The sequence below is a fragment of the Bombyx mori genome, chromosome 21, assembly GCF_030269925.1.
Source record: "Bombyx mori chromosome 21, ASM3026992v2".
NCBI classification, from domain to species: domain Eukaryota; kingdom Metazoa; phylum Arthropoda; class Insecta; order Lepidoptera; family Bombycidae; genus Bombyx; species Bombyx mori.
Genome location: NC_085127.1, coordinates 5903575 through 5918236, shown reverse-complemented (window position 1 = coordinate 5918236; position 14662 = coordinate 5903575). Strand labels below are relative to the sequence as shown.

General features: G+C 37.6%; 1 protein-coding gene and 1 non-coding gene across 34 annotated transcripts in view; one reads left to right on the top strand and one right to left on the bottom strand.

Moving 5' to 3' along the window:
- The window catches only part of LOC692448 (furin-like convetase), a 200992-nt gene that overhangs the window by 160266 nt on the left and 26064 nt on the right, over window positions 1-14662 (bottom strand). The window lies entirely within an intron of this gene.
- On the top strand, window positions 2632-2764 carry Mir3291 (microRNA mir-3291). Its single transcript, NR_107575.1, has one exon. It is a non-coding gene; the product is annotated as a microRNA mir-3291 (primary transcript).

Sequence of the window (14662 nt, the reverse complement as noted above, 5' to 3'; positions counted from 1 at the left end):
GAGAGGCTATTTCAGCGTAACCTTAACTAGTAGGTAAGCTCACGGGGCTCAAACTAGAGTGATGCTAACATTGACCCTAGCAAGAGCAGTGCTTCGCAGAATCTACCACCGAATCGGAAACGCGACCCACTGAGAAGATCCGGCGAAAAACTCAGTGGGCAAATTACCATCAATAAAATACCTGAGATTGATAAAGCCCTTTTTCCATTTGAGTTGAAGCTTTGAAGGTGTCTGACCTTTTCGATCGTAGCTTATTACGGTCGCTAACAAAATACGATAATTTGGCCGTAAGTAATTTCAGCAAAATACCGATAATTTATTCGATATGAGATATACATTCTGATCGCAGCGAAGCGTGACAGGAATTAACTCATCTAAAATTTATTAGATTTCATTTGCACAAGAACAACTTCGGTACTTTCAGAGAACATTTCCGTAACCATATAAATTTTACGACATTATTAAACGCGTTTCAGAAAGTCCCTAAGCAGTGAGAGAGCCTTTGAATAAAGCCTTGAAGTTGTATAAAATTTTAATATCTGTCTCCTCGGTAGCGTTGAAGGCAGTACCACAAAGTTCGTGTTGAATGAAGATCTGAAAATCCTCCCAGCTTTTACGGATTCACTTATGTTTCCAAAAAAAAGTGTATCGTAAAAATGTATCTTTTAATTTATTATGTTACTTTTTTTTTGTATTACACTAAATCTCACGGGGTATCTGGTGTTGAGTGTCATGTTGACTTTGAGGATTGAGGCCGAAGTCTCAAGTCTTGGTACATAGCTGAAGTCACACCCTTCAATCCCGTAATATATGCCTGATTCGCAACAAAGTTAGTGAGGATTTGTTTATTTTTTTTTTAATGCGTAGATGGTAGATGGATGGACGAACTCACAGCCCACCTGGTGTTAAGTGGTTACTGGAGCCCATAGACATCTACAACGTAAATACCGCCACCCACCTTGAAATATGAGTTCTAAGGTCTCAGTATAGTTACAACTGCTGCCCCACCCTTCAAACCGAAACGCATTGCTGCTTCACGGCAGAAATGGGCTGGGTGGTGATACTTACCCGTGCAGACTCACAAAGCCTCACCACCACCAGTAAATACGCAAATTATAATTTTGCGGATTTGATTTTTATTACACTGATTTAGTTATTTTTCCTACCTAAGCTGATGGTCTAAAGAGATCATATCAGCGTCACCGGGCTAGTAAGTAATCTCACGGGGCTCAAACCTGACGTTGTTGATAACAAGAACCCTAGCAAGAGCCGTGCTTTGCAGAATCTACCACCGGATCGGAAACGCGACGCACTGAGAAGATCCGGCGAGAAACTCAGTGGGCTGTGTCTGTGGGTTAATTTACTCGCGGAGCCCTTAGTCGCAAGCGACGGGTTCGACAAGAACGATAACCGGTGCTTGGGTTACTAAAAGTACCGTTAGTGGATCGGGAGGATCCGAGATGACATGTTTTGGGCGACGTCGACTGTTTATCATTCGGTCCGCAGGATTGGCAATGTAGTTACCGGCGGCCACGATGCGAGGGTTCTCGTGTCGTGCCACTTTATCGAAATGTTTTATTACAGGATGTTATTCCTTCACCGTGGAAGTTAATCGTGAACATTTGTTAAGTACGTATTTCATTAGAAAAATTGGTACCTGCCTGCGGGATTCGAACACCGGTGCATCGCTAGATACGAATGCACTGGACGTTTTATCCTTTAGGCCCCGACGACTTCGAAATTCTGGCACCTACCCGACCGAGCTCTCGGTACGTCCTACTCCCAGTAAATACAAATAGCGAACTTCGTCAATAGCATAAAAGTAAATGTTATTCTTTCTGGATTCTGTGAATACTTGTCTTATATGAATAATGCTGTCACTTATTATGTGACAACTTTCTGTTTCAACGCATTATTTAGAACGAAGCTAATAGAACTTCCACTCGTTAGAATCGACTATACATTATAGTAGTTAGTGGCTGATTTTTACCATACAGTATTACGGGCAATACAAGATAAATAAGAAATAGTGAAAAAAAACATTATTACCGGCAATACAAGATATGTAATAGCGTTAAAAACAAATTGCATTTAGTATTTTCCCAAAGCGATTTTGTTAACGAGTTGTCTTCGTTTTCATTTTCGGGATTAGATACATTAAAATTTAAAATCCTGATATACATATTTTATTCTTTTGTTTGAAACACGAACTAATATCTATTTCAATCTGTTTTGAAAGTACTTACAAACTTACTGGACGTCTAGACGTGGTTATTCAATAATTCGTACCTGTAAAAGTAAAGTAATAAATTAACATATATTTCGATCAATTAATGTTGATTTTTTTTTTCTTATTAGAACCCAATTTAATGTTCTGGATTAAGACTGTTACTTTAATTTCATTCAGCGTATTCAGAATAGAAAAAAAAAACAGGAGGAAAGCGCTGATGATATTATAATAAAATATAAATTACTCAAAAACAAAAACTACTTTTATGTTATTTGTTAAAACTTAAATATACTCATTTATTATTATCTTTTAACTAATGGATAGGCTTGAAGTAGATATTGAGAAGTTTTGTCGTTTTGAAGAGCGAATGTAATTTATTATCAATAAAATAAAAAACAAATGTTTGTGGGGAAATTTACTGAAGATAAGCTGGGGCAAAAACATTCAATACGCCCCCTGTTAGTGTTACGATTTCTGAGTAGTAATACGTGATAGTGAGAGTGTCCTGGCTATTTCTTTTTTTTTTTCATTACTAAGCTGATGGTTTTCAGAGACCATATCAGCGTCACCGGGCGAGTAGGTGAGCTCACGGGGCTCAAGCCTAACGTTGTTGCTAACACAAAACCTAGCAAGAGCCGTGCTTCGCAGAATCTACCACCGGATCGGAACGCGACTCACTGAGAAGATCTGCCGAGGAATCAGTGAGCTAGCCTCTGTTTTGTTTATACCCTCTTAGAATACTAGTCACATATGTACTTAGTATACTAGGCACATACGTAAGTATTAGATTTTGACTATGTCGCCCTAGTGTAGTGCCACCCGATCTATTCGCGTAGGTACTCTAACACTGATGTATATTTGCGTTGAAATGATGACATTGTACGTTTCTTCCATTCGAATTCAATTATTTTCATCCAGAGTCTACCCAATAGATTTTTTCTAAAAGTGATTGGCGATTTGGCTGTTACTAGCCTTGATTTAAGTAATTTGGTATTGTTAAATTTCATGATTAAAAGGTATAAAATGTATAGACAGTCTAACAGAGTTAATGTTTCGTAAAGTTCAGTTACGGTTAAGTCATCAAAAGGCATGCAAATACGAACCTTATCATAACACATTAAGACCTAGCATTTTGTTAGGATTCATTCGGGGACGGAGGAGAGAAATCTCGTCGTCTTTTGTCACGCTGAAGTCTCGATCCGTCGGTATGTTGGGGACAATGAGCATTCGCATACTGTAGATACGAAAGGAACTTAAACGACGATATATTTCCTTCTACAATAATCGCCGTTATTTCTATGCGTTTACAGTAAGAAACCGTAAAACTTGAGATCTTACTAAAAGTGTCACACATCTCTAGCTATACAAAAATAATAATCGCAACACCAAAATGTTTCTAATACCCAAATGTTTAGCTGAAATTATAAAATTATAGCTGATTGTCATTGATATAATGACATCGATATTATTGATATTTTTTTTTATTGCTTAGATGGGTGAACGAGTTCACAGCCCACTCACAGGTGTTAAGTGGTAACTGGGTTACTGGAGCCCATAGACATCTACAACGTAAATGCGCCACCCACCTTGATATATAAGTTCTAACGTCTCAGTATAGTTACAACGGCTGCCCCACCCTACAAACCGAAACGCATTACTGCTTCACGGCAGAAATAGGCAGGGTGGTGGTACCTACCCGTGCGGACTCACAAGAGGTCCTACCACCAGTACTCACAAGTGGTCCTACCACCAGATAGAAAAGTTACAAAATAAAAACATTAAATCTCATAAGAGTTTACTACTAGATATTTGTGTCGCTAACGAAGGGGAAGCTGATACTTATTTTAGATATGCTGTTGAAAAATTTACTACTCAGGAAGCATTACAATAATTAAAACCATGTAAATATTTGTTAGGAACGCCGCTAACGAGATAAATCTTTTATCTCGTCTCCTCCACTCTTCCAACATCGCTCATATTATTTTAGATTACAAATGTACTCCATTAATACAATAAGCTATTTCAAAAATCGTCACTTAAATAACTTGATTCTAAATCTTTTTATTTAGACTATGGATGGATATACAGGATGAAATTTGGGTCTAAGAGGTTCCGGGAATCCTTATTAACATGCAAATTCTATAAAGAAAAGCATTCGAGAGTTAAGCACACCTGCGCCAGTAACCTACATTGGGATTTGACCTTTTTACCCTTCGGGCCTGATATTCCCCGAAAACAGTAGACGAAAATGACAATGTCCATTTCGCGCAGATGGACCGACCAAATAACAGACAGTCTAGTTATAATCCAGTCGAGGGCTGTGGTCATTGCGCGTTAACCTAGATAATATTTTGAGCGCGAAAATGTAGATTAAATGCCAAGTCAATGTATCATGGTTCAACAATATTTCTAATTTAAATTCTAATACTTAGTAATTATATGGATTTCAATGTAAATATTGAGGTTTATTCGTTTGCTGGTGACGCACGACTGGGCACCGTTCTCGGAAGGCCGAACAATAAAAACCGCACGCAAATGCGGGCAATGCCTATTGTCTCACAAATCGGTGCGCCCCCCGTATATCTCACAGGTGGTTGCTAAATCCCGTACAAGCTAACATACATTGGCGTGTCGCGACATGAAATCCGAAAAAATCTTTTATAGCACAGGTGTTATCGAATATTCCTCTTGCGAAAATGCCGTAACTATTTCTGACGGTCTTGACAACGTTATCGGGGATTATCATGTTGGCGTGTCAAATTGTGTACGTGTGTACGTACTCTGACGATATATTGAAAATCGTTCGCAATTTTATTGTAACGTTGATTTTTCGTATTCATTTCGTTGGAGCTCTTTTAGTTTCATTAAACAAGTTCGCAACGGGCGGTCGGTCAGGTAAACGTTTGTTTTTGCTGTAGGTCAGCCGTTGGAACTCAATTATCGGAATGAATGTTGAGCTGTGGAAGTTTTGTTAATTATTCACCAGGTTCCGCAGGTGCTTTTGATTTCAATCTTTTGTCTCGCCGGTTTCCGACAAAACAACAATTAAGTAAAGAATTCACTTGAATACTAAATGTAAAGAACATTTGAAAAGGTTATCAGATTAAATGTTCGTTTTTTGCATACCTACCTATTTTAAGTCCACTGCAGTAAACTTAAGGTTTTGTGCAAACGGTACTTGAACAATACTTAATTTAATAATACATTATGCATGGTTGTCCGCTTTATTAGCCATGACTGTACCTTTGTGTCAATTGATTTATAGTGGTAAAAAATTTACTATTGCCTTTGGTATTGTCAAAGACAATGGTAAATTTACTAAACCGCAGCAACTTTGCATTAAATCAGTCGTTACATACCTTCTATTATAGCAAAGTATAAATAAAATCATACTGAGAGGCTATTAGTTCTTAAGTGTTTAGTTTAGTCAAGGTAGACCCGCAATTAGTGAGGTAATGTGGTCATAAATCTCAGATGGCATTTTGAACATAAGGATTCAGGAGAGTGGAAAGTGGTCGTTTTGTGCTCATTATTTTCATATAACATAACAACCGTAGCCAAATTACTTCAGAATATTAAGACAATTTTTTTTATGTCCCTCTAATGAAGAGACGAGTAGTTAAACAATATGATGTATATTATCATTTTATCATTTGGTGATCAACCTTCCTTATTGTAACGGAAAATATTTTGGAACTATTTATTTGAACCCTTGCTTGCCCCTTAAAAATAAAGAAATCTTGAAAACTCCTAAGCACGTAATTACCAAAAGGCAGTGTTATAATTACCAGACATCGTTGAAGTTTGTTACTACAAAAAGTTGAAAGTTGAATGTCCATACGTTTTAATTTATGCAGGTCCCAAATTAGTCACGATGCTTGGTAGAAAATTGGTCTTTGGGAGGTCCAAATAAACGTTTAGGGTAGCTGATTCATCAGACCTTTCGCTTTATCTCATCCTGGCGATAAAACGTGGAAATCCTCGCTCTCCATCATAATAAGCAAAGCCGGTGTTAAATATGTAATTTTTTGTTCATGTCATAAAATGAGATAAATCACACCGGCGACGACACTTACCTGTGCTATTGACTACACTATTTTTTATTTACAAACTTAATTTAGCATATCTATCTAAATTTGATATTCTCTTGTGATCGATTCGAGTTGTGAGTTTTATCTAATTAAACATAAAGCCCCCTGAAAAATTATTAGGCATAATGAATGCCAACCAAGAGTATACAACAATAGGTAAAACATGCCTACATTAGTAACCGTGTATGAAAAAACAACTTTATAATCAATTCATACAAATACACGGGACTTGATGATTCATGAACTACAAATTCATTTCAAATATTATTTTACGCCGAACATATTGTTAAAATTTTACAAATAATTGCAATGCTTATTTTCTTTACGTAACTGGATTGGTCACAAACGTTTTCAATTTAAATATTACAAAAGGCCTCACAAAGAAACTAGCGTTCCTTACAATGGGCTACCTAATACGTGATTCGTAACAAGTAACATGATTTCTTTCCCTATCTATGCTGATAGCCTTGAAAGGCTATATCAGCGTTACCCTAGCGTGTAGGTGAGCTCTTGGGGCTCAAACCGGAGGTGTCGCTAACACTGGCCCTAGCAAGAGTAGTGCTTCGCAGAATCTACCACAGGATCGGAGACGCGACCCACTGAGAAGATCCGGCGAGAAACTCACTGGGCTCTCTGTGGGTTAATTTACTCGCCGAGCACTAGGCTGCGAGCGACGAGTTCGGCGAGGACGGTGACCGGTGCTTGAGGTACCTAAAAGCACCGTTAATGGATCGGAAGGATCCCTAATTACGAGTTTAGAGCTTCGTCGACTGTTTACCATTCGGTCCACAGGATCGGGTATGCAAAATGATGATTTGCCTATTTTACTAGACAAATATAAATAAATCGACATTATCCGCTTAATGATTCATTTACAGTAAACATCAAACATTAAAACAAACAATAGTAATAACATTTGCACGTATTTTCCTTCTCAAAATCTGGCTACAAAGTGCCCTTACGCGTCTGGAAAGGCCACATCGGTCGTTAAGTCGGCCGTGGCAAACTTTGTCCTTTGAGGGGCTCGAGGGCCCTTCGTTACTCCAGCGCAATATGTAACAGTGTTATGATCCTGCACGTCTCCAGGCCCTCGAAGACTCTTCCGTGGAAAACTTGAGAAAACGAACGTAGCGTGGATGCAGATGTCTCGAGTACCTACGTGAGAGCAGTATTACCGAATCCGAGAACTGCTTGAGTGCTTAACAAGCGTAATTTGTATCTCGACATGAATCTTCGACATTATATTTATCGTGAGATTGAATCTCTCAAATGCTAACTAGATTCCCTATCATTCCAATATATAAACGCTTTATTAGTAGGGTAATAATTATTTCATGAGTCTAAACTAAGACTTTTTTAAAGTGTCCCATTAATCCGTGGAGGACATTTTTTTCTGCAATTAAATAATTATAGACAATCAAAACTATAAATTTACGTCAAACGATATATTCTAATAGATGCGTTGATAAAGTACATCATAACTTGATTGAATATTAAATATAAATAAAGTATATTTGTTTTGGTGTCAGTTGAATATTGCGTATATTAAATAAATAACTTTTACGTAAATGATAATTTTGAAATTAGTACCAACTCAGTTGGATTCTCAGTGTATAAGTTCCAAAAAAAAAAAACCGTGAACAAGTACATTGTAATCCGAATTACAAATTATACTAGACTGTATTCACATCAGCAACTCTTTTATTGGAACCGTCACGAAGCTCCAATCCAATTATCTGTTCCCGATCAGAATTGAATAAGAGATTAAAATCCTTGACCCGATAAAAATGATGAGGTTGAATTAAAAAAACGAATTACTATTTTCCAACCATAGCCCCAAATCATCTTGTAGAACAATATTCAATGTAACAGTGATCAAATAATTTATTTTTTAAATTGTGTAGCCCGGCGATAATTGAAAAAAAAAAACTTTTTTTCGTAATATTCTATGTGCATAAGACTAGCCAGTAATCTTTATAATACATAAAATGAAGTCAGATTTTATTTAAAATAAAAAAAAAAAAACTGGGTACCCTTTATTAACTTTTATTACTGGTTGTAGGAGTTCTTGTGAGTCCGCACGTGTAGGTACCACAACCCTGCCTATTTCTGCCGTTAAGTAGTAATCGTTTCGCGTAAGCGTTTCGGTTTGAAGGGGGGGCAGCCGTTGTAACTATACTGAGACCTTAGAACTTATATCTCAAGGTGGGTGGCGCATTTACGTTGTAGATTATATGGGCTCCAGTAACCACTTAACACCAGGTGGGCTGTGAGCTCGTCCACCCATTTAATCAATAAAAAAATTAAATAACTGGGTCACCTAAATTTCTAATAATTTGGAAATTTAAAAGTAGAAGTAGGGTTTTGTTCCTAACAATACGTAATCAAGAAAAACATTATAAAGAATAAAAACAATGTTCACTAAAAAAAAATCCAAAATAAATATATCACAGTTATAATGGATAATTAAAATGTAAATTTGTGTTCGTGTGGGCCGGAGTCGAGCTCGGGTTCAAACTGTAGATGAGCTGGTTTTAAATAACGCTACTTGCGAGGCTCCAACTGTCTAATTTAGTTAAAAGCATAAATCAAGAGCTTATGATGCACGATTCATATCTGTTTTGAAGGTCTAATAGTGTGCTTACAGAAATACAATGTTTGTAATTCAAATTGAAATAAGAATACAGGTTACTTTGTAATCAAACATGGAATTAAATTATTCAAAGAATATATCTATTACGTTCTACAAGCAGGAACAATTCTGCTTCCCGAAAGCGATCCGTTAAATTATCAATAAGATGATTCCGTCCTAAAACAAAAATCTATCAGACCAATCTTCCATATTCGAGAGACATAACTTGTCCCTCTCTCAAAGCAGGCTTAAAAGACGTGTACAATTCAGGGGACATAAATAGCTGCAGACGGAAAATCCTAAAAGAAAGCATCCAAGATTTTAGTAGCCGTAGAGATATCTCATCTATTCATTATTATTTTAAACTATTTTAAATTATATATTCATATGCATATAGTAAAAAGCTATTATTTCAATACTACAAACAGACAAATCTATATATTAAACAACAACTTTTATTCCAATAGATTCATCAATGTTCTTGTAAGATAACTACAGCGACCAATGACTAGCAAATCTGCGCAAGCAGTCATCAAAGCTGCACAATAGCAAAATAGCTAATTTGTTTTTATAAACAGTATCGGTTCGCGTTTTCTGCGTCAATGACCTACTGAAGAACATTGGTTCCTAGAAAATAAATCAATTAGAACAAGTTTTTACTTATAGAGCAGAATTCTATCAAAAGAATTAAAAATTCGTAATTTCAATAACCTTTTTTATATGTACAATTATTAGATTATCTATACTAATATTATAAAGAGGAAAGATTTGTTTGTTTGTTTGTTTGTATTGAATAGGCTCCGAAACTACTGAACCGATTTGAAAAATTCTTTCACTGTTTGGAAGCTACACTATCCCCGAGTGATATAGACTAGATTATTTTAAAAAAAATTAGGGATCCTTACTAAGACTTTTTTTTTTGTTGCTTACATGGGTGGACGAGCTCACAGCCCACCTGGTCACAAATAAAATGTCTAAAATATATTTGGTAGGCAGCGGCTTGGCTCTACCCCTGGCATTGCTGAAGTCCATGGGCGACGGTAACCATTCACCATCAGGTGGGCCGTATGCTCGTTAGAAATATTTAGGTGGTTGTTTTGTTATAGTAGTGTTAATAAGTAAAAAAAAACGCGCGATTGAATAGAACGACTTTGAAGTTTTTGGAAGATTTTGGCATTCGAACATTACTTGTAGCTTATACGAAGTATACATTGATTGAATTCAAACACATGAGCATATTAAATCGGGGACGCTCGAGTTATTCCGTTGCTAAGCAACAAGAAGGCTTAATGTTTAATTAGCGACATGAATGTCGAAGGAAATACCTGAAATTTGTGGTGTAATTTGCATGCCAACGCAAATTTGGAAATGCTTTTGTTAGTAAATGTGTCAATTACGTTATAACGTCTTGATTACAGTTTTGTAATTTTGAAATCTTCACACGACATTGTTAAGGCTTGCGGAAAATTAAATTAAATAATAAATAATAATAATAATAAATAAATATTTACTAACAATCACGCCACGTTAACTGGTCCCGTGATAAGTTCGTAAAGACTTGTGTTACAGGTACCAGATAACGGATATAAATGTAAGATTTTTATTATACACATACATATATTTAATATACATCCATAACCCTGGAAAAGACATTTATATTTATCATACAAATATCTTCCCTTGGCGGGATTCGAACCGGCGACCCCCTTGTGTAGTGACCATATCGACGCTTGAAAGGCGAACGTAACTAAGCGACAATGCGTGAACTTTACAGTAGACTAATTTAAAGTTGAAATACCTGAAAATAAAATTTATTTTAACGAATCTAGCTGTAGTAGAATCTAGCTAGTAGCTGTAGGACTGAAATGATTTTAATAGACCTAGCAATATATATTTTTTGCGCATCGAATACGGTTATTGCCTATCATTTATGTACAAAGCAGTTATTGTCGCTTAGTCACGTTTGCCTTTCAATCGTCGATATGTAATAAATATATCCATGTTAATATTACAAACACGAAAGGATCTAAAAGGTCTAGTTAGGTTTTCAAGCCCAAGCCACTGAACTGATTTCGTTGAATTCTGATATGCAAATATTTTTAACCCTAAAACTTCATTTGTATATTCTGTTACCACATTAGATCTGGACTTGTAGTCCATTTTTTTGGTTAACATTAAAAAATATTCAAATGATTATTCCTCTTGCTTATCCCACCGTTACCTTTTATTCCGTGGTACAACAAGTTTATTGTTATTGTTTCCGAAATTTGATCTGCGCCATTTCACTAAGGCTCTAAAGCAGTCTTTCTCAAAGTGGGCGATAACGCCCCCTGGGGGGCGTTTGAAACCTAGAGGGGGGCGTTAAGGGGTCCAGGAAAAAATGGGGGGCGTTGATGTGGGTTAGGGGGGCGCTGTAAAATTTATAATTTCATTTACTTTATAGTATTTTAAATTTTACTAAAATTAAAACTCACCTACTACACAATAACGAATAATTAGTTTATATTTCTACCCTGTATGATGTTATAAAAACTTAAAATAATTAACATAGATTTATTTATTTATTTATTTATTTATTTATTAAGTTGCACCAACAAAGTGATCATCAATACAAAACATTGACAAATTGACAAAAGTTCATGGCTGATGTCACCTCAATTATAGGTGCAATCGACAGTGCATTAACATCAAAAATAAAAAAAATATACAGCTAAGATTTGAATACATTTCATTCATTTCGTAGGATAGCCCACACACCGTACGCAATCAAGTTGTAACAAGTTTCTGCGGAACATGATCGATGATAGTTAAAAAATTAGAGCAATTTTACCTTAATTACATTGCACCAGAAATTATTTTAAACATTAGAAAAAAAAAACTACCATGCAGAGTTTTAAAATATTACACATACGTAAACTAACACAAATTGAGGTTTTCTTTACTTTCTTTCTTGTTTTTAATATAAGGGCATTTTAAAGCATTTTCCTAGCATGTTATAAGAAATTACTGATGTAAGAATCATAATTTTTATATAAAATGGAAATGCGTATATAATTATTGTTCAAAAACTTGTCTTAGATTATTATTTTTTACAATTTACCCATTACCGTCCAATGTCAAATAGTATAGTATAGTAAGCCTAAACAGCTCACTTATTGTAAACATTGTTTACTATTTTATTTCTATAAATATAATAATAGGTTGGGGAAAAAGTTTCTTCGCATTTTTAAGAAAATTCACAACATTTTTTAATATAATTTATTCACATTTAACTAAAGTATGTCGGTACCATTTTGTTCGATAACTTTTTGCCATCTTGTAGGTAGGGCCATGATCCCATTGCTATAGAAATTTTGGGGCTTCTGATCAAAATACCGCGTCAATTGGTTTTGGCAGTCCTCTCGTGATGTTAACCTGACACTGCCTAAAGAATTTCGAAGAGACCGAAACAGAGAAATCTGAAGGTGCAAGGTCAGAACTATATGGCGGATGCATTAACACCTCCCAGCCAAGCTCTCTTAATTTTTGCTGAGTGGCTAAAGATGTGTGAAGTCTAGCGTTATCGTGATGAAAAACCACACCCCTTCTGTTGATTGATTCCGGCCGCTTTCTCTCAACTTCTTGCTTTAATCTCATCAGTTGTTCGTAGTTGAGTTCAGAATCGATGGTCCTGCCTGGTGGTAATAGCTCATAATGTATAATGCCCTTCCAATCCCACCACACACACAGCATCACCTTGTTGCGAGTTAACCCGGGTTTCGCCAGAGTCTGTGAAGCCTGACCGGCTTTTGACCACAACCTTTCTCGTACGTTCTTGTCGTACGTGATCCACTTTTCATCACCAGTTATCAGCTTCTTCAAAAATGGTTCGGTTTCATTACGTCGTAATAAAGAATCACAAATTAGTACACGGTTCATTAGGTTTCTTTCAGTGAGCTTTTTTGTGTACCCAGTTTTTTGCAAATGCGCCATAACTATTTTGTGGTCAATTCCCAGTTCTTCAGTTACGTTGTAACTGCTGATATGCCGATCTTGCCCCACTTTTTAAAAAATGGCATTGATTTTATCCGTAATAAGGCGACCAGAGCGACGTGCATTTTTGACATCAAAATTTCCGGATTGAAAACGCTTAAACCAAATTTGTGCTACTCTCACAGACACAGCACTAGGTCCATAAACATCGCAAATTATTTTCACGGCTTGCGTTGCTTTTTTACTTTTTTTGTAGTAAAATTTTCAAATGTATCGAATATCTTCATTAGATTCACTCATCTTGACAGTACGAAAAATAAATAAAAATCACACATCTTCTTAATTTTAATTTGGAATTATCTTCTTTGGAATTTAAGCTTTTAATGATTCCAAAACCAGCCAGATACAAATAGTATAGCTTAAGAGATTTTATTACAAGTTCATACATTTTTAAGCTATTGCATAGCTTTTATCGCGGGCCTTGAGCGCGGCGACTGAATCATGAAATTCCGTAACGAAAATAACCTAACACCCCTCACTCCGCCTACCATGTAGCTCGCGTTCAACACATTCACACGTTACGCTTGTGTAGTGTTTGTGAATAAGCGCGTGGCGTGATGTCACACTGCATGCGCATCATAAAAAGTCTGCCCATCTCTGTCTCGCGCGCTTTAGCTTATGAGTGTGAAGGGGACAGTTAAGGTTTTGCCTTTATTAAGGTTTAATATAGCGTGGTCTTGTTTTATTATTGTTTTAATATTAAATTATCATTGTCTAATTATAATGTCATAAGTTGATAAAAAATGCTATGCAACAGCTTCACCGCTGCAGTTCCCGAGTGCCACACTTTTTTTTTTGTCAGGTGGAAATCGCCAGACTTCCGCCTTTCACTGGGGATGGAGGGCGGCGCATGTCGGAATCGAACCGACTAAAACCTCCTGTCGCTTAACAACCAGCATCCAAACCTCGCATGAGACAGATCTCATGAAAAGGCAAAGGGGGGAAAGTGAAGTGTTTAGTCCTCCCATCACCCTCCCCCTCGGGATGCCGGACTGGCGGTCGTCGGCGCCACAACCACCAGCCCTCTCGGTCGGCAGGCTGTCCGAAGCCCGCCTAGATGGCGTCGGTTAGAATGGTCTATCCTACGGAATACCCCGCTGGGTCAGAACTAGGGTGGGTTGGGGATAGCCGGCCTTCCATCACCCGGATGCTCATACGTAAAACGTATGCAGAGCAGCTTGCACGTTGTCTTCTTAGGCCCCCTTCGCCGGTCCCCAGGCCGACATGTGAGGGAGACCCGAAACACTTAGAGGGCCAGGGCTTGGCCGAGATCCGCCTCCCTGGACCCCACTCGACGGGGGCGGGCCTGTGCATCTCTCACGCGCCCCGCCGCCTCGTTTTGCGAGATGGTGCACTCGCAGAAGTCGAGCATCGCCTTCCACGACTCATCGTCACCGAGCATCGATGCCAGAACACTCGGCAACGACAAGTCGTTTCCTATTTTTGCGACGAGGTCACGCCGTCACCCCTCCCATGCGGGGCAGGCGACGATCGTATGCTCTGCCGTTTCCAAGTCACAACCACAATGGTGGCACTTTGCCGTCGGCTCGGCTCCGATCTGGTGTAGGAACTCACCGAAGCAACCATGCCCAGTGAGTAACTGCGTGAGCCGGAAAGTGAGGCGTCCTCTGTCACCCAATTCACAAGAACCGGGCGAATCGCCTCGACGGTCCTATG